The sequence below is a fragment of the Microcaecilia unicolor genome, chromosome 2 (assembly GCF_901765095.1).
Source record: "Microcaecilia unicolor chromosome 2, aMicUni1.1, whole genome shotgun sequence".
NCBI lineage: Eukaryota > Metazoa > Chordata > Amphibia > Gymnophiona > Siphonopidae > Microcaecilia > Microcaecilia unicolor.
In genome coordinates, this window is record NC_044032.1 from 212,249,232 (window position 1) to 212,268,665 (window position 19,434).

Sequence of the window (19,434 nt, forward strand, 5' to 3'; positions counted from 1 at the left end):
AAGGCGAGGAGCCGGCCGGCTACTCCCTGCTGCCTGTGTAAGCTGTTTGTAGTGAAAGAGCACGGTGGCCAACACAGGCAGTGCTGGAAGATAGGAGAACAGTATACTGAGCATGAGGGAGGAGCCATTGCAGGAGACAGCGGAGCAGGAGAGGAGGAGTAGGGAAACACTTGTTGGAGGTGAGAATGTATTGGGTGGGGGGGTGGAGCATCGGAGGGCGGTGGAACTGGCGATTCGCTGAATGTCGTAGCCCCGCCCTCGACGTCATCACGTTGTGACGTGAGGGCGTGGCAGACAGTCATGGAGAAAAATTTTGGTCTCTGCCACCTCAAAAACGGAAGTGGCAGCTTCATTTAGAACGTTGTGGTTGCGAATTATGTGCGGAAGGGGCGTGGCTGAGGGCGGGTCTATGAGTGAGAGTGAGTGGTGCATGAGTGACAGTGAGTGTTGCTGACAGCCTAATTGCAGGGCTTCAGTGTTTCTCCCTGCCACAGAGTGAGCTTCAGAGCTTCAGAATGTTTGAGGTGAGACTTATTTATATAGATTATGTAATGTTTAACGGTTGGTTTCAGTTCTTTTTCTTATTGTTACCCACAGTGAACAATAAAATGGTATTTGCAGGTTATAAGACCTGTGTAATATAATGTAATATGCAATAAGTGATACACTCCTCTCTCTCTCATAGTCCCAGGAGGCACCCCATGTCCTCTTAAGATAAACTCAGTGTAATGTCTTAAATTGGGTTTCTTGTAGATCTGACATAATATATTAGAAAACAATTCTAGGAACTGGGGTCTATCGAACTCCTAGCCAATATCTGTTCTTCTGTCCTAGTCTAATTTATCTATACGTCCTAACTCTTGTGTTCTTTTTACTAATGTATGCCAAATGGAAAGCCTATTAAAACTAGAAGGCATTTTGGAAAACCTTTTGTCTAAAGCACAGCATTCCCAAGCAGATCCATATTTGCACTGTAAGTTATCATAATAATGCTGTATCTGTTAAGTAAGACATCAGATATGTGTCTGGGAAGCCCTACTTAACTTTCACATGAGCAAACAAAGGAAAGGTCCCATTTCCCACTTTTAACAGTGTGACAAAACAATGAATTTTAAGCTTGTAAACTGTTTTGAGTATTTCTTGAAGTATATTTCTCTAGTTTGGCCAGCAGGTGGTGCATGTTTGTTTAAGGCTGTTACCGAGAAATGATTGTTCCCTGTTTAGTTAACATAGATAAAAGGTAACCTGCAGTGATGTGGTCAACTATTTTTAAAACTTGTTCTGTGCTCTGATTGGCCCAGGAGCTCAAATTTCATCTAGGAAATAGTAGCTTTTTCTCCAGTCTCAGTTTGGGAGAAAAGAGAGAAAGATGTCTTTGCTGAGACCCTGTGAACAGTTGTATTTGATAACCTGTGGGCAGCTATATTACCGGTACTCTTCTGGCACTAATCGTGTAGTGAACAAATGTTTAGATAGTTTTATAATTGATCCATATTCAGTTACCTGTTATTATGTGCTGTTTTTGTTCCACCTGTTTTTATGGTTCACTGTTCAGTATTTTTCATGACAATAAACATTTTTAGTTTATTGCCTCTGTCTGAACTGACTAAGAATCCTGGTGGTTTGTGTGTTGGGTCTGTGAGTGCTTTCTGGGAACTGGGGTACCACTGGGAGTAGGCCTCCAGTAACCTAGAAATCACTAGGGATAATTTGAGAGGCAGTTGGGACCTAGTTGGTGGGAGGAGGGTGCTAGTGTAGATCACAAGCAGCAGGTGTAGGCGGACCTGAGCTGTGCTGGGGATAGACCCTTTAAGTGGCCGCAGGTAACCGCAGGCAGGTGGTTAGGTGTTTCGGAACAAACAGGCTTTTCAAACTCCTGCATCCCCTTTCTTCAAATTGGAGACGCACAAACCCAGGAAGAGAGAAGTTAGGATTGCTAGTTAAACCCATAATATGGAAACTTTGAGTTTTTCCTTGCTTTGTCATCCACCATTTCCAAACAAGATAAGATGAAAAGGGTGCACAAACTGAATTTTTTGCTTGTGGTCTCCCACTTTCATGTACTAGGCATATATTATTTTCATAAAAATAAACGGAGAGTGCCACTCTTCCATAAACATCTGCGAGAACATTTTGCTTTGTTGTGTGTGCCTCGTGGATCCAGCAAGTTCAATCTTCCCCACAATATATCTAAGATTAATTTCCAATAAGTAATTTAGTCTGCTTTACACTTTCAAATAATTTTTCTTATGTTAAACTGAAAATGTTGCTCATCCTTTTGTTTTAGGTTAATTTTGGAGAAAGTAAAACACCTTAAGTAACATAGTAACATAGTAGATGACGGCAGAAAAAGACCTGCACGGTCCATCCAGTCTGCCCAACAAGATAAATTCATATGTGCTACTTTTTATTTGTACCTGTCCTCTTCAGGGCACAGACCGTATAAGTCTGCCCAGCACTATCCCCGCCTCCCAACCACCAGCCCCGCCTCCCAACCACCAGCCCCACCTCCCACCACCAGCTCTGGCACAGACCGTATAAGTCTGCCCAGCACTATCCCCGCCTCCCAACCACCAGCCCCGCCTCCCACCACCAGCTCTGGCACAGACCGTATAAGTCTGCCCAGCACTATCCCGCCTCCCAACTACCAGTCCCGCCTCCCACCACCAGCTCTGGCACAGACCGTATAAGTCTGCCCACCACTATCTCCACCTCCCAACCACCAGCCCCGCCTCCCACCACCGGCTCTGGCACAGACCGTATAAGTCTGCCCAGCACTATCCCCGCCTCCCAACCATTAGCCCAGCCTCCCACCACCTAAATTCAGCTAAGCTCCCAAGGATACATTCCTTCTGAACAGGATTCCTTTATGTTTATCTCATGCATGTTTGAATTCTGTTACCGTTTTCATCTCCACCACCTCCCACGGGAGGGCATTCCAAGTATCCACCACTCTCTCTGTGAAAAAGTACTTCCTGACATTTTTCCTGAGTCTGCCCCCCTTCAATCTCATTTCATGTCCTCTCGTTGTACCACCTTCGCATCTCCGGAAAAGATTTGTTTGCGGATTAATACCTTTCAATTAGTGACCTCTTCTGGGCAGGAAAGAGCCCCCTCTTTCCTGCCCGGAGCGCTACCCTTGCCCTACATGTAACATAATCATTTTAACCAAGGCTCTCCTTCCCATTAGAGAGGAGTTCCTGCCATTGATTACACAGCCCCTTAATTGTGTCTATATTTTCAACTATATTTGATGATAACACTACCATGAAGTTAGTATTTAAATAAACACCTAAGTACTTTAAAGTGCCCTTTGCTACATGAATGGGACTTTCTCTGTACCTCCAGAAAATGCCGGCATTTCAGATTTATCACAGTCTTACACAGAGGCCTAAGATTTTCCCAAGCTGATATACTAAATCTAAGGCAAGTATGTCTGTGCCTCTTCTATCTACAACATCGTCAGAAAATTAAGGTGACATTCTCTTTTCCCATTTCTAATTCCCTGAATATCCTGAGCTTGCCTAATTAGTGTGGCCAAGGATTGTAGTGCCAGCACAAACAGAAGAGGGAAAAGCGGCAGCCTTGCCTTATTCCTCTTAATAAATCAAAGGATTGGGATAATTTTTCATTAATTATTAATTGAACTAGGAGCCTTTTATGTAGCACATTCACCCACTATGCAAATCAACCTTTTAGGCCATAGGAATCCAGGACTCAACATACTAAACTAGCTACTACCGTTATATTATCTCTACCCCCACCACCACCATTTGCTTGCAGAGCCATTAACACTTCAGTTAGATTCATGGAAGCGTAGTGGTTTGGCATGACCTGCACTTGATCTTGCTGGATGAGGTGGGGCAAATAGTTATTCAGCCTGTTTGTTAGGATTATTGCCATCAGAATGCTCATTCAAGTTGCCTTCTCAGCACACAGACAAATGTTCCCTGCAGGTGATCCCAGACCAACAATTTCATCTCACTTCGTTGGCTAGCTAGCCCGACAGGAAGGACCTGTGTACTAGTCCCAAGTATTTGCATGCCTTGGCTGGAGTAAGTAAGTTTGCTCTGCACTGGATCCATATTTCCAGACATCCAGTATTCAACTGATGACGGGTGCATGGAATGAATTCATTGTAGTGAGTGTCCCTGCAGTTGAAGAACCTGTAACTAGTTCATCAGCCTGTGAGAAGGGAGTGTTTTCCTGAAATTGTGCAAGCCAAAAGTACTCCAAGAAAAATCAGAGTTAATGCAACCATCTGAGGCAGTGGACAGGCTCCCCGGAGAACCAAAGGGGGGGGGAACTTATGCTATGTCCAACATAGCTGCAGGGACCCCACTGAGTGTATGCCGACTGTTACTAGCTGTGTACTCTCGTATGCAATAAAGTAAAGCCTCCCCTTAAGGTACATACAAGCTTGCTGCTTACTTACATGCAGGCAGGAGTCAAGTGGGAGAAATTTACTAGCAGAATGGGATATTGTGGCCCCTCTAATGGTTGACCCTATGGTGATTCCTCTCCAAGCTGTTGAACAAAAGCCTCTAACTTCTTGGAATCTTCAAATCCCAGATCTTTGTTTTGGTAAATGAAGTGCACCCAACAGCAGTGTTGGATACTACGGGACTACTTTAATGCCCTCATTGTACAGTAAGGCACCATAGCTTTCCTACAAGCCACCACTTAGGATGAAAAATCTTGAAATAAAACTTTGTGGCTCTCGTCATTCGTTGTATGATATGTCCGGTACTTACAGAGCAGCTGCTCTTTGTCTGCGTAGTTCAACATACAAAAGATGACTGACTCTGGTCTCTGGCCCTCCACTGCTCTGATGCCTACCTGATGAACCCTTGCCATCTTGTGTGCAGATGACCTAGGATGCACTTCAAGGACCTGCAGAAGCCACCTTTCCAAAAACATCCAGAGGTCCTGATCTTTCGTTTATTCCAGGAGGTCCACTAACTACAGGTTGTTGTGCCTTTCCTAGTTCTCTTGGTCGTTTATGTGGTCAAGGAGCTGCTTCTCTAGCTCATGCATGCAGGCTTCCAGGTCTATTATGCGGTCTTCTTGCAGGCCTAGACACTTCTCTGCCTGTTGGATATGATTTGTGTGAGACTCGAGCCCTTTGATGGTTCTGAGAAAATGTATCCTCCATGACAGCTGTTAAATTCATTGTGAGTTCTTAGACTGCTGCTTGTCAAGGTAAGGGGTTCCAAATGAATACATTTATGCACTGGGACTGTATGTGGGACATGCCGTTCAGTCTTAGCTGTGTCCGGGCATTGTTGCTCTTTTGAAGAAAACCACTAATCCAGTTGAAGGGAATGCTGGCATTGTGGCAGGAACTGATGCACCTCTGCTTTAGCTTACATGCATGCGGAATCTTTGGTTCAGAGTTTTATTCAGCACAACTCCAATTCTGTTGCTGGGTTTCTCCTGAATTTGTGCTGCTTTTTCACTGTGCCCATTATATGAGGAAAGCCTTTGATGCAGGGACCTATTTGGAAGAGAGTACTCCAGGGACCTCTGGATCTAACATGGTGCTTCCTTACACCCCAGAGTTTCAGAAGAGGGGATACATTAGAAAAAGCAGCTTCCTTTTGGTTTTGCTGATTTCAGGAGGCCAGAACTGTCATGCCTCCAAGAAAGGATCCTTCTATTGTATGACTTTTTAAGCATAAAGCATTGTTGGTTCTCATTTCTCAAGTTACGTCAGTGGTAAAGATTGCTGAACCCTATTTAACTAGTGCTAATGTGGAAGATCCTCTGCTGGTAGGAATTGAGAAGCCCTTGGGAGCATTTTAGGTACATTAGGACATAAAAGACTTAATTCCTGCAGAGGGGAGTCACCAGATGCAGGTTTTACAAATAGGGTGATCCATGACCAAGCTTTATTCTATTTTATTGGAAGAAAAGAAAAGGCACTGTCTTTGTAAGATGGATGTTATATTTTCAGCGATGGCTAAGATAACAGCCACTCTAGCAACAAGTGGGGCAGCTTTGAAAGATTTTTAAGACCGTAGGATGGAGGTTCTTCTTTGTAAGCAACTATGCTTCGGTGCTAGGTCAATTCAAACAAAAATTGGGTAGAAACCTCATGAGGACTAGGGCATGTATTTAATGCAGCAACCACCAGTTGGACAGCTGCTGATTGTGGGATAGTGGTACACAAAGCCTGTACATCCAAGATTGATACCCGCTCTCCAATTGTTGTAACATAATGAAATATTCAGTTAGACTCCCGAATACCTTATGTAGTCCTTTGCCCATCTGAAGTGATATTGTGACTGAAGGTTATGTCTGTCTTCCTCCTCTGTATTCATGTTAAGTATTTCTGATTTAGCCATATTTGCTTTTAAACCAGAAACAAATCCAAAGCTGTTTAAGTCCCTTATTACTGTTGGGAATGAGCCCCAAGTATTTTATATGGCCCTTTGCCCATCTGATTTTAGTTCTTTATTAGCCCAGACAATTTGAGTTGGGTGAATGGGTTCTTCTGATCACCTTTTGCTATTGATGGCAAATTCATCTCTTGTAGGTAATTCTGAATTTCTTTCTCCACAGCCTGGGATTCTGAATTATACAATTTAGTGTAGAGTTTATGAATCTCTACTTTTTTGCTCCTGTTTGGTACATGTCCTGGCCTTTCCGAGCTTTTATTCTAAGGATATAGTTTTGTGTTCTCCAAATTTGAAATTTTTATGCTAATACCCTATTTATTTTATCTCCAAATGCAAAATGGTTTTTGTTTGTTCAAATCATACTGGTTTTCCTACAGTTTGGAGTTCTGGAGTTCTCCTTGAGTACTCTTTAAATCCTGCACTGTTTTCCTTAAGCCTTCTCTTTGTTTATGAAGTTTTTCTAGGATTGCAATAGCTTCCCATAATTCCTTTTCTTCTTTCTGTCCATTTTTTGCTTTGTTTCTTTCTAATTACCACTTTGAGAGACTTCTGCAACTCCCAAGTTTAGAGCCCACCGCAGTATCTTCCAATAAGCTTCCAGTTTTGTACTTCTCTATTTCTTTGCCCTTTCTCTAAATTTATCCACAGTGGCGCTCGATCAGACTAGGTTATGCTCTCTGTTGGCTTGTTTGATATCATTTCTATTTCTTTTAATATCAAGTCACACCATCTACAAGATTATACGGTGCCAACAAATATTTTTTCAGTTTATTTCCCCACAGTTATGGGATCCTTCCTCCCTGTCTGCCAGTATTGTCTGTAGAGGAATTTAGTGTCTCTGGAGGAATGTATTGTCAAAGACCCCTACTATAATCAGCCCACCTTACATGAACCCCAACAGTTGCTTCGCCACCTTTCACTCCCTCTTTCTTCTTTAGCATGTTAGAAATACAGAGCATATGTGAAAAATGTTTTATTGTAATTTAAAATATACATTTACACCAAAATGCCTATTAGAAAAAATAGTAATTCAATAAACATAAAATGATATCAATATCAATACAAGAAACAAAGCATTTTCTAATCCATATCATAGGGATCATTTGTAAGCAACTGAGTTCAAAAATAATAAGTGCAATAAAGAAAAAAAAGAAATATAACAGCGGTGCAGCTAATAACTTATATTAGTCTACAAAATACAACAGCCTCAAGTAAACTAAACCTAACCTTTTTTTAGATTTATCCGCCAAAGGTCTTTGACTAGATCCCCCCAAAATGGCATAATTGGCAAGACATTTACAAAGGAATTTAAGAAAAAAAATCCCTCTGTTTCCAAAACCTTAGGCTTTACTTGCAGAAAGGCTTTTCTGTGAACTTGTGTTTGTTTTGCCACATCAGGGAAAAAAGTTACACCCGACCACAGAAGGGCTCTTGTCGATTAGCAAAATATAATTTCATAATTGATCTTTTCGTTCTCATAGGGAGATGATCAAAGGTAAATGTGGGCGCTAGAGGCAACTAGCGCCAACATTTACCTGTGCAGAATGATCATAAATTACATTTAAATGAGCTCATTGGTATTCCCCCCTCATGATCAGAGAAGTGCGCTCTGATCCTCCTGTGCTCCTTCCGCCTTAACCCAATTCCAGCTTGGAGCTCACGGTTAAGGTTCAGGGGAGAGCCTCCCCCCTGCTCTGACAAGGCAGCCAGGGCTGTTAGTGTCAGCCCCGGGGTCCAGTGGAACCCCCCATTGGTAAGGCCTCGATGGTCTACTGGGACCCCTGCCTCATTTCCCCCCCCCCCCCCACCGGCCGCCACCATAGGTCCAGTGTAACCCGTGATAGGGAGCCCAACCTGACCCCCCCCCCCCCCCCCCCCCCCGAAAACTTTCCCTGGTGGGCTGTGGAGGAATCCCCCCCCCCCCACCTAACCCCCTTCCCAGCACCTTGAAAGTTGGAGGAGGAGGGACTAGCACTCCATCCTCCTTAGTGGGCACCACCTCAAAATGGCGACACCCTTCCCTGTGCATCCTGGGATAAAGTTTGCCTTTTTGCGGATGGCACCAAGATTTGCAACAGAGTGGACACCCCGGAGGGAGTGGAAAACATGAAAAAACATCTGCGGAAGCTAGAAGAATGGTCTAAGGTTTGGCAATTAAAATTCAACGCGAAGAAATGCAAAGTGATGCACTTAGGGAGTAGAAATCCAAGGGAGACGTATGTGTTAGGCAGTGAGAGTCTGATATGTATGGACGGGGAGAGAGATCTTGGGGTAATAGTATCTGAGGACCTGAAGGCGACGAAACAGTGTGACAAGGCGGTGGCCGTAGCTAGAAGATTGCTAGGCTGTATAGAGAGAGGTGTGACCAGCAGAAGAAAAGAGGTTTTAATGCCCCTGTATAAGACGTTGATGAGGCCCCACCTGGAGTATTGTGTTCAGTTTTGGAGACCGTATCTTGCGAAGGATGTTAAAAAAAATGGAAGTGGTGCAAAGAAAAGCTACGAGAATGGTATGGGATTTGCGTTACAAGATGTATGAGGAGAGACTTGCTGACCTGAACATGTATACCCTGGAGGAAAGGAGAAACAGGGGTGATATGATACAGACATTCAAATATTTGAAAGGTATTAATCCGCAAACGAACCTTTTCCGGAGATGGGAAGGCGATAGAACTAGAGGACATGAAATGAGATTGAAGGGGGGCAGACTCAAGGAAAATGTCAGGAAGTATTTTTTCACGGAGAAGAGTGGTGGATGCTTGGAATGCCCTCCCGCGGGAGGTGGTGGAGATGAAAAGGGTAACAGAATTCAAACATGCGTGGGATAAACATAAGGGAATCCTGCTCAGAAGGAAGGGATCCCCAGAAGCTTAGCCGAGATTGGGTGGCAGAGCCGGTGGGGGGAGGCGGGGCTACTACTACTACTACTACTTAGCATTTCTATAGCGCTGCCAGGGTTACGCAGCGCTGTACAAGTGATGGTTGGGAGGCAGGGCTAGTGCTGGGCAGACTTCTACGGTCTGTGCCCTGACAATGGCAGATACAAATCAAGGTAAGGTATACACAAAAAGTAGCAAACATGAATTTATCTTGTTGGGCAGACTGGATGGACCGTGCAGGTCTTTTTTTGCTGTCATCTACTATGTTATTTAAGGGAGAAATTTGCCCCGTGTGGGGCCTTACTAATGAGGGGGTGGGGGGTACGGGGGACCACTGGCCCCCCCCGGAGCTATCAGTGACAGTCTGGGCTAACACAACCCACGCCCTGGGTATGTGTTCAAAAGTTGCGCTTAATGTACAACTTTTGAACACATGCACCATCCGCCCACTTTGCTCCTCATGATGGAAGCTAATAGGTCGCATATCATTTGCATACTATTAGCTTCGATCATGAGGGAGTTAGGTCAGGGACCTGCTATGGTGGTAAAGTCCGGCACTATTCCGTGCATCACCGGAATTTTGATCATCGAGCCCTCAGTTTGAAACACCACTAATAATGTAGAACATTTCCTTATTTTCTCTTTAGAGGATTGTAGAAATTGAGAGAGATCAAGACTATAAGGTGATGCTAATTGATCTAAACTTCCATCTTTCCTTAATCTCTTAGCTCCTCTGGGAAGGTAATATATATTAGCAAGAAAAATAGAATCAGCTCAGGATATTTTTTAAATATCCCTGAGATACATTTTAAATAGTTCCAATGGAGAGAGAGAGTGAGTAAGACTAGGGTACTTAAGGAAATGCAAATTTCTAGCTCTCAATGCATTGTTTATGGATTCCATTTGAAAGTGAATTCTCATACTTTCCTTCAAATTAGAAGCAGCGGTTGAATGCAGTTTAGTAATTGAATGATCAAACTTTTGCTGTGAATTTTCAAGAATATTCAATCTAGAATCAAGATCTTCATCTTCTGTACAGAGTCCTGATTAAACTTAGAAATTTGAGGTAATTCCTGCTAAATTATCAGTATGTGTAATTTGCCAAATGATATTCAGTGATATTTGTGAACCCTTTGACGATGGTTTAATTGATCCAGCAGTGTCCTTGCTAGAAAACTGTAGTGGTTCTGGAAATGAAACATTTGACTGGTCTACACTGAGGTCAAGGTTTTAGAGTCCAGTCTAAGAAATATATTGGGAAGAAGCTTAACCTTCGTCTCAACGGAGGGCTTAACATTTTCATCAGATGGAGAACTCTGAGTGATGTTATCCCAGCGAAGGTCTCCTTGTCTTCAGGTGGGAGGACTCCACTCCCTCAGCAAACATCTGTGAGTTTAAAGAATTAGAGAGTACTTTAAGATGTTGATCCATCAGCCCTTAAATGTAGGAATAATTTTTTCACTCCTCCTTTCATTTTCCGCATTCAAATTTGATGAAAGATAATCCCCTGCTCCTGGCTTCTAAAGGGCTCCCATGGGATGTGGCCAACAATGATCTCAGTCTCTCTGTGGAACTGCACCAGAGATAACGCAGCAGGGCCCCAGTGTTGACAGTGTCAGGCACCTGCCAGTAGCCGTGGGGTCAATGATGATGGTTCCCATGTAAATAATTATTATGTGCTAGTAATCTCTCATCCTTTTGGTGGAGGTGTGTTTCTTGCACATTACGGATGCCTCCCTGTAGTCTCTTGATCTCTTTATATAATAATTGGCACTTCCATGAGAATGATATTCAGCCTGCAGCAGTCAGCATTTTTTTAAGCCTCTTAAAGCCCGCAGGTACCAGCATTGAATGTCCGGGTTACAGTGGATACCCAGAAGCTAACTACGTACTGGTCGATATTCAGACGGGTGTGCAGTTAGCTTGGTGGGTAAAGTTAGGACAGCCTTTGGCAGGGAGGGACCAAGATTAATGAAGAAGTGGAACCAATGTAGAGCAGGAGCGTAGCTACATGGGGGCATGGGCCCCCTTAGATTTGGCCCTGCCCCCCCACCCCGCCGCCAACCCCTTCAACCCCCCTTCCCACAGCCTACCCTCCCCCGCCAATGCCACTGTCAGGTACTTTTGCTGGCAGGGTCCCCAACCTGGATCGGAGGAGTGGCCTAGTGGTTAGGGTGGTGGACTTGGGTCCTGGAACTGAGGAACTGAGTTCGATTCCCACTTCAGGCACAGGCAGTGCCTTGTGACTCTGGGCAAGTCACTTAACCCTCCATTGCCCCATGTAAGCCGCATTGAGCCTGCCATGAGTGGGAAAGCGCGGGGTACAAATGTAACAAAAAAAAACCCCGCCAGCTGAAGTCCTCTTCTCCAGCATGGCTGCGTTGCTGATCTGCGAGGCTTCTGTTTCTGTGAGTCTGACATCACCAAGATTTCACCTGCCTTCTCTTATAGTGTGTTCTACTGGTATTTGAGTGTTTTCTTATGGTCATACTGTCACTATAATAGTAAATTGCCTGGGTCCAGTTTATTCTTGCTGTATACCACCTTGGATGAATAAGCTAGGGCAGGTATTAACAACACTTGCTAATGGTATTGGCATGCTTTGTCTGCTGCAGAGCCTATTTTATTCCTTTGGACCCTATAGCAGATAGCACATGCTAACCATTAATAAATTAATCCCTAACAAATCACACCTTTGAATCATTGTGGGCTGAAATTCCATGTATAAAAGGGAAAAAACGGTGATAGGAGTGTACTACCGTCCGCCTCGCCAGGATGAGCAGGTAGACGCAGAAATGATAAAAGAAATCAGAGACACGAACAAAATGGGCAATGTGACTTCAATTATCCAAGTATAGACTGGGTAAATGTAACATCGGGACACGCTACAGAGGTACAATTCCTTGATGAAATCAAGGACAGCTTTATGGAGCAGCTGGTGCAGGAGCCGACGAGAGAAGGAAAAATTCTAGGCTTGGTCCTTAGTGGAGCGCATGATCTGGTGAGGGACGTTATGGTACTGGGGCCGCTTGATAACAGTGATCATAATATGATCAGTTTTGATATCGACCTTGAAGTAACTGTACACAGAAAGTCAAATACGTTAGCGTTTAACTTTAAAAAAGGGGACTATGATAAAATGAGAAGAATGGTTAAAAAAAAAAACTTAGGGGGGCAACTGAGAGAGTAAAAACTGTACAGCAGGCATGGACGCTGTTCAAAAATACCATCCTGGAGGCCCAGGCCATACATATTCCGCGAATTAGAAAAGAAAGACGGAAGTCCAAAAGACAGCCGGCCTGGTTGAAAAGTGAGGTGAAGGAAGCTATTAGGGCTAAAAGAAACGCCTTCAGAAAATGGAAGAAGGAACCGTCTGAAAATAACAAGAAGCAGCATAAGGAGTGTCAAAGCAAATGCAAGGTGCAGATAAAGAAGGCCAAGAGGGATTACGAAAAAAAGATAGCATTAGAGGCAAAAAAACATAGTAAAAAAATTTTTCGGTATATTAAAAGCAGGAAGCCGGCAAAAGAATCGGTTGGGCCGCTGGATGACCGAGGGGTAAAAGGAGCGATCAAGGAAGACAAAGACGTAGCGGAGAGACTGAATGAATTCTTTGCTTCGGTCTTCACCGAGGAAGATTTAGGTGGGATACCGGTGTCGGAAATGGTATTTCAAGCGGACGAGTCGGAGAAACTTACTGACTTCATGGTAAACCTGGAGGACGTAATGGGGCAGTTCAGCAAACTGAAGAGTAGCAAATCTCCTGGACCAGATGGTATTCATCCTAGAGTACTGATAGAACTGAAAAATGAGCTTGCGGAGCTACTGCTAGTGATATGCAACTTATCCTTAAAATCGAGCGTGGTACCAGAAGATTGGAGGGTGGCCAATGTAACGCCGATTTTCAAAAAAGGCTCCAGGGGAGATCCGGGAAATTATAGACCGGTGAGTCTGACGTCAGTGCCAGGGAAAATGGTAGAGGCTATTATTAAAAACAAAATTACAGAGCACATCCGAGGACATGGATTACTAAGACCAAGTCAGCACGGCTTTTGTGTGGGGAAATCTTGCCTGACCAATTTACTTCAATTCTTTGAAGGAGTAAACAAACATGTGGACAAAGGGGAACCGGTTGATATTGTGTATCTGGATTTTCAAAAGGCGTTTGGCAAGGTACCTCATGAAAGGCTACAGAGGAAATTGGAGGGTCATGGGATAGGAGGAAATGTCCTATTGTGGATTAAAAAATGGTTGAAGGATAGGAAACAGAGAGTGGGTTTAAATGGGCAGTATTCACAATGGAGAAGGGTAGTTAGTGGGGTTCCTCAGGGGTCTGTGCTAGGACCGCTGCTTTTTAATATTTTTATAAATGATTTAGAGATGGGAGTAACTAGCGAGGTAATTAAATTTGCTGATGACACAAAGTTATTCAAAGTTGTTAAATCGCGACAGGATTGTGAAAAATTACAAGAGGACCTTACGAGACTGGGAGACTGGGCGGCTAAATGGCAGATGACGTTTAATGTGAGCAAGTGCAAGGTGATGCATGTGGGGAAAAAGAACCCGAATTATAGCTACGTCATGCAAGGTTCCACGTTAGGAGTTACGGACCAAGAAAGGGATCTGGGTGTCGTCATCGTCGATAATACACTGAAACCTTCTGCTCAGTGTGCTGCTGCGGCTAGGAAAGCGAATAGCATGTTGGGTATTATTAGGAATGGTATGGAAAACAGGTGTGAGGATGTTATAATGCCTTTGTATCGCTCCATGGTGTGACCGCACCTTGAGTATTGTGTTCAATTCTGGTCGCCGCATCTCAAGAAATATATAGTAGAATTGGAAAAGGTGCAGCGAAGGGCGACTAAAATGATAGCGGGGATGGGGCGACTTCCCTATGAAGAAAGATTAAGGAGGCTAGGGCTATTCAGTTTGGAGAAGAGACGGCTGAGGGGAGACATGATAGAGGTATATAAAATAGTGAGTGGAGTGGAACAGGTGGATGTGAAGCATCTGTTCACGCTTTCCAAAAATACTAGGACTAGGGGGCATGCAATGAAACTACAGTGTAGTAAATTTAAAACAAATCGGAGAAAATTTTCTTCACCCAACGTATAATTAAACTCTGGAATTCGTTGCCGGAGAAGGTGGTGAAGGCGGTTAGCTTAGCAGAGTTTAAAAAGGGGTTGGACGGTTTCCTAAAGGACAAGTCCATAAACCGCTACTAAATGGACTTGGGAAAAATCCACAATTCCAGGAATAACATGTATAGAATGTTTGTACGTTTGGGAAGCTTGCCAGGTGCCCTTGGCCTGGATTGGCCGCTGTCGTGGACAGGATGCTGGGCTCGATGGACCCTTGGTCTTTTCCCAGTATGGCATTACTTATGTACTTATGTGCTAGTGCAGGGGTTCCTACATGCAGGAAAGGCTGCACATGCTTATACTTCCTAGTTAGTTCTGAGCCCTGAAAAAGTTTTTGCCTCCCAGTGCTGTCAGATGAAGTCACCTACTTGTATATCTGTATCTTGCTGTCTGTCGAGAACCTCAATTACAGGTAAGCAGCTTTGTTATTTCATTAGAAATTGTAGACTTCTCTTCCTCAGAGGCAGCTTTTGCATGGATTGTTTTTTGAGCAGTAATGAAACCCTAACATTTGACTCCCTAGTCTTCTACCAGTTGACATAATTTGTGCTGCCCAACAGTAGTGCTATTATGGCCTATTATGCATGGAATGTCCAAGAAGTGAAATTACTAGTCAATACGCACCTTTTGAAGACTAAGAAAGTTCCATACTATTTATATAAGTCTGTATGTTCTAAGTAGTAATGGTCATTATTAGATAGTACTTTTTAAAATTCAGTGTGTTTGAGATCATCATTCCTTCTCTCAGAAGCTCCTTTTATATTTTGCTGTTAAGGATTATTATTTTTTTTTTTGTTACATTTGTACCCCGCACTTTCCCACTCATGGCAGGCTGAATGCGGCTTACATGGGGCAATGGAGGGTTAAGTGACTTGCCCAGAGTCACAAGGAGCTGCTTGTGCCTGAAGTGAGAATCAAACTCAGTTCCCCAGGACCAAAGTCCACCACCCTATGTTATTCTAACATCAGGATTTATGTTCTTGGTCCTAGAGCTATGAGGATCACATAACTGGGTGATGCCTATTTTTTAAATGTTTTTTTTTTCTGTCTGTTGGCAGGGAGGAAGATTAACTAAGGTCTGCATTTTTGTGGTGGGTCTCCCATAAAATTCACATTTAGGGGGAAAGTTATCAAGGTGTGTAAAAGGTGGACTTTTACAGCACCTTGATTTACCATTGGAGTCTCCAGCCTCGGTACTGCAGGACTGTCATGATCTAATATAATAATTCACACCTCCAACATTCTGAAGCTGACTCTGTTGCAGTGAAGCCGTGTAGTGTTCGTAGGGTTCGTAATCACCCAGGGAAAGAAAAGCGACGTCAGACGGAGAAGGGACCAATCACAGGCCTCGCACTCGCTCTCAGTGCCCCGCCCTTGGAGGGAAGGGAAGGCTGCATATAATATTCACCCACCAGAAGTTCGTTCCCTCCCTCTGAGTTCCAGGGTCGTCGTCCGTCCTCCCTCCCTCCCAGTTCCAGGGTCGTCGTCCCTCCCGCCCTTCCAGTTACAGGCCCCCTCCCTTCGAATTTTAAAAGCCATCCTGACTTACCTCGCATGGTAAAAAGTGTGCAGGCTCGGCACTTACTTCAGTTTTCACTTCTCTGTCTGTCAGCTCTGGTCCCGCCCTTGCGGAAACAGGAAATGAGGGTGGGACCAGAGCTGAGAGACAGAGATGGGAAAACTGAAGTAAGTGCCGAGCCTGCACACTTTTTACCGCTGCTGCCAGCTGCCATAACCCCGACGAGGTAAGTCAGGATGACTTTTAAAATTTGGAGGGAGGGGGCCTGGAACTGGGAGGGAGGGAGGGACGGCGACTCTGGAACTGGGACGAAGGGAGGGGGAACCCTGGAATTGGGAGGGAGGGGGGACGCTGGAACTTCCCTTAAAAACATTAATGGCAGAAGGTGATTACCTTGCTAGTGCCCATTTCATTTCAATGAAAAACGGGCGTTTTTTTACTAGTAAAAGAATAATGCTGTTTGTAACATGTTACTCCATTGGCCCATTAGCATCAGCCACCAAGCCATTGGCCGATACTTCTGGGCCATCTGTTAAAGAGGGCCAGACTTGTGATTCAAATAATTCCTGGAGTGCATCCCTCCCCCCCCACCCCCCCCCCACACACACACACACACAACCCCCCACAAAAAAACCCTTACTAATTCCCTGGTACAATAAACATAAACCAACCAAAAATAAATTAATAAGTCATAAACCTAAAAGTCCCCTCCAGAGGCCAACCCTCCCCAACCTGCAATTGTCTGCTCCCCCACCCTTCCACATCCCCACCAAGCCTAACTTAGTGGAAATCTCTGGTTTCTAGTGGGGTAGGCAAGAGTCTGGTACTACAACTAGGGGTAATGTTTCTGTATAAGATGCCCTTGTATGGAAACATGGCTCTCAGAGGTAGTACCACAAGACTACAGCTAGGGGTCACTGGCGCCATTTTGGAGCAAGGCACCCACGAGGGCAGGAGTGACTGGGGATCACACTTGCCTGCCCCACTAGAAACTAGAGGCTTCCAGTAAGGTAGGTATGGGGGGGGGGGGGGAAATTACAGGAGGTCACTAGGGGTCTTTAGTTTGGGGGGGGGGGGGGCTGCTTGAGGTAGAAAAAGGTGAGAGATTTGACTGGAGGTGAGCCCAAGAGGAGTTTTCTGTATGGTGAGGAGGCCACACTGGCCACACTGAACCGTTGGTGTTGGCCCCTTTAACGAACAACCTGGAAGCATTGGGCTGTTGCTTGGCAGCCCAATACATCACTTGACCCTACCTGTCCCTCCAACTACCGCCCCATTTCCCTCCTACCCTTCCTCTCCAAGATACTTGAACGCGCCATTCACAACCGCTGCATTGATTTCCTCTCCTCTCATGCCATCCTCATAAGTACATAAGTACATAAGTAGTGCCATACTGGGAAAGACCAAAGGTCCATCTAGCCCAGCATCCTGTCACCGACAGTGGCCAATCCAGGTCAAGGGCACCTGGCACGCTCCCCAAACGTAAAAACATTCCAGACAAGTTATACCTAAAAATGCGGAATTTTTCCAAGTCCATTTAATAGCGGTCTATGGACTTGTCCTTTAGGAATCTATCTAACCCCTTTTTAAACTCCGTCAAGCTAACCGCCCGTACCACGTTCTCCGGCAACGAATTCCAGAGTCTAATTACACGTTGGGTGAAGAAAAATTTTCTCCGATTCGTTTTAAATTTACCACACTGTAGCTTCAACTCATGCTCTCTAGTCCTAGTATTTTTGGATAGCGTGAACAGTCGCTTCACATCCACCCGATCCATTCCACTCATTATTTTATACACTTCTATCATATCTCCCCTCAGCCGTCTCTTCTCCAAGCTGAAAAGCCCTTATGTACTTATGTACTTATGTACTTATTATTGTAAAGGATCCCCTTGTATAGATTTAACTCTCTTTAAAGCTTGTAGCTTTAATAGCCTAAGGGGCTAGCACAGAGCCTCAAACCTTGCCAGAATAGGCTTTACATTGTAAAATAATTCTCAACTGAAAAATTCACAAAAGAAGTCTTACACAGCCCCTTTAAAATGCTTTCTGGCAGAGCACCAGATGTAAAAACAAGCAGCTCTAGCAGCATTCATAAACAAACACTCTGACAATCCTATTAATTTTAAAACTTTCTTCCAATTTCTTTACATTGAGGCTAGACCCACAATGGGACTCCTAGACTGCTATAGGCAGTGGTAGGAGTGGGTGTTCTTGTTGGATCATCTAATTCCCTTCGGGGGAAAGGATGGATTGGAATTTAGGGGATTGGGAAGGAGGATGATATGAATCCTTGGGGGAGGTGAAGAGGGAGAGGGAAGATTGGCTGCTTTGAGCCAGTACCTAGAAGTTATGCTATTTGTGCAATCCTATATTCCTGCTTTATTGTGAAGTCACTGACTCTAAATATTGCTCACACCTGTATAACCACCACCTCCTCCCCAACTCCACCCACGTAACAACCCTCTGAAAGGCCCAGTTCCAAAATGGCTGGTTAGTGCCTATATTCAGCGGACTGCCAAGCTAAGTGCCACTCAATATTGGTGGACGGCTGACCCTGAGCTATTTAAGTGGGCAGGAGCCTCTTCTTGCTTTGAGTATTGACCCCATAATTTTTTTTCTAAAGGTCAAAAAACTCTGCTTAACCCTAAGAACATGAAGTAGCAGATTCCACAGACAAGGGCTGGCCACGGAGAAAGCAGCCCATCATGTCAAAGAAGGCACCCATAATAAATTCTTTCTCCTCCCCCCCAAAACCAAAGCATACAATACATATACTGTATTGAATCCTTAAGCACTTCATTAAATATATATGACCATCACCACGGATAGCCTGAAACACAAAACAGCACATTTTAAAATCAATTTGCTCTATGATGGGAGGCCAATAGAGCTGTACAAGCAAATTGAAATGTGCTGCCTTCTGTCACATCAGTACAAACAAAATAAACATTTCAAATTATTGTTGAGCACTTAGACTTCAATATTCAAAATATTTATGCAATTCAAATCTACTGTTAACCACATAAATGCAACTGTTTGCAAATACCACCATCCTCCATTCATCTAAAATCTGTCTTCACAAAATAACAGCATGTACTGATTTACCTGGCAAAAAAGGGTGACTTAGGATATAACTGGGCAAGATTTTCAAATGTGGTTGATTAATACAGGCAACTCCATCTTCTCAAATGGCTGCAAATTACTTAGGGGTTATTTAACTAAGCTATGGCAGAAAGTGGCCTTATGCGCATCCTTACACGGTTATTTTCCACGCACTAAGGCCACTTTTTGCTGTGGTCAGAAAATGGACGATTTTCTATTTTCCGATTTAATGACCATGCACTAATGTTGCCATTAGCACGTCACCATTAACAAAATTTAGCATGTGAGCCCTTACTGCCACCTATTTTGTAGGCAGTAAGGACTCAGATGCTAATCTTGAGCTAATCAGGTAGTGCATGGTAATGTACCTTTGCTAACTGATTAGCACAGA

The 19,434-nt window shown here is 44.1% G+C and overlaps 1 protein-coding gene and 1 long non-coding RNA gene across 2 annotated transcripts in view; both read left to right on the top strand.

Moving 5' to 3' along the window:
• GKAP1 (G kinase anchoring protein 1) overlaps positions 1-19,434 on the top strand; it is a 282,106-nt gene that overhangs the window by 178,671 nt on the left and 84,001 nt on the right. The window lies entirely within an intron of this gene.
• Positions 1,331-15,354, top strand: LOC115463303. The gene is made up of 3 exons (XR_003941021.1): positions 1,331-1,431; positions 8,865-8,867; positions 15,345-15,354. It is a non-coding gene; the product is annotated as an uncharacterized LOC115463303 (long non-coding RNA).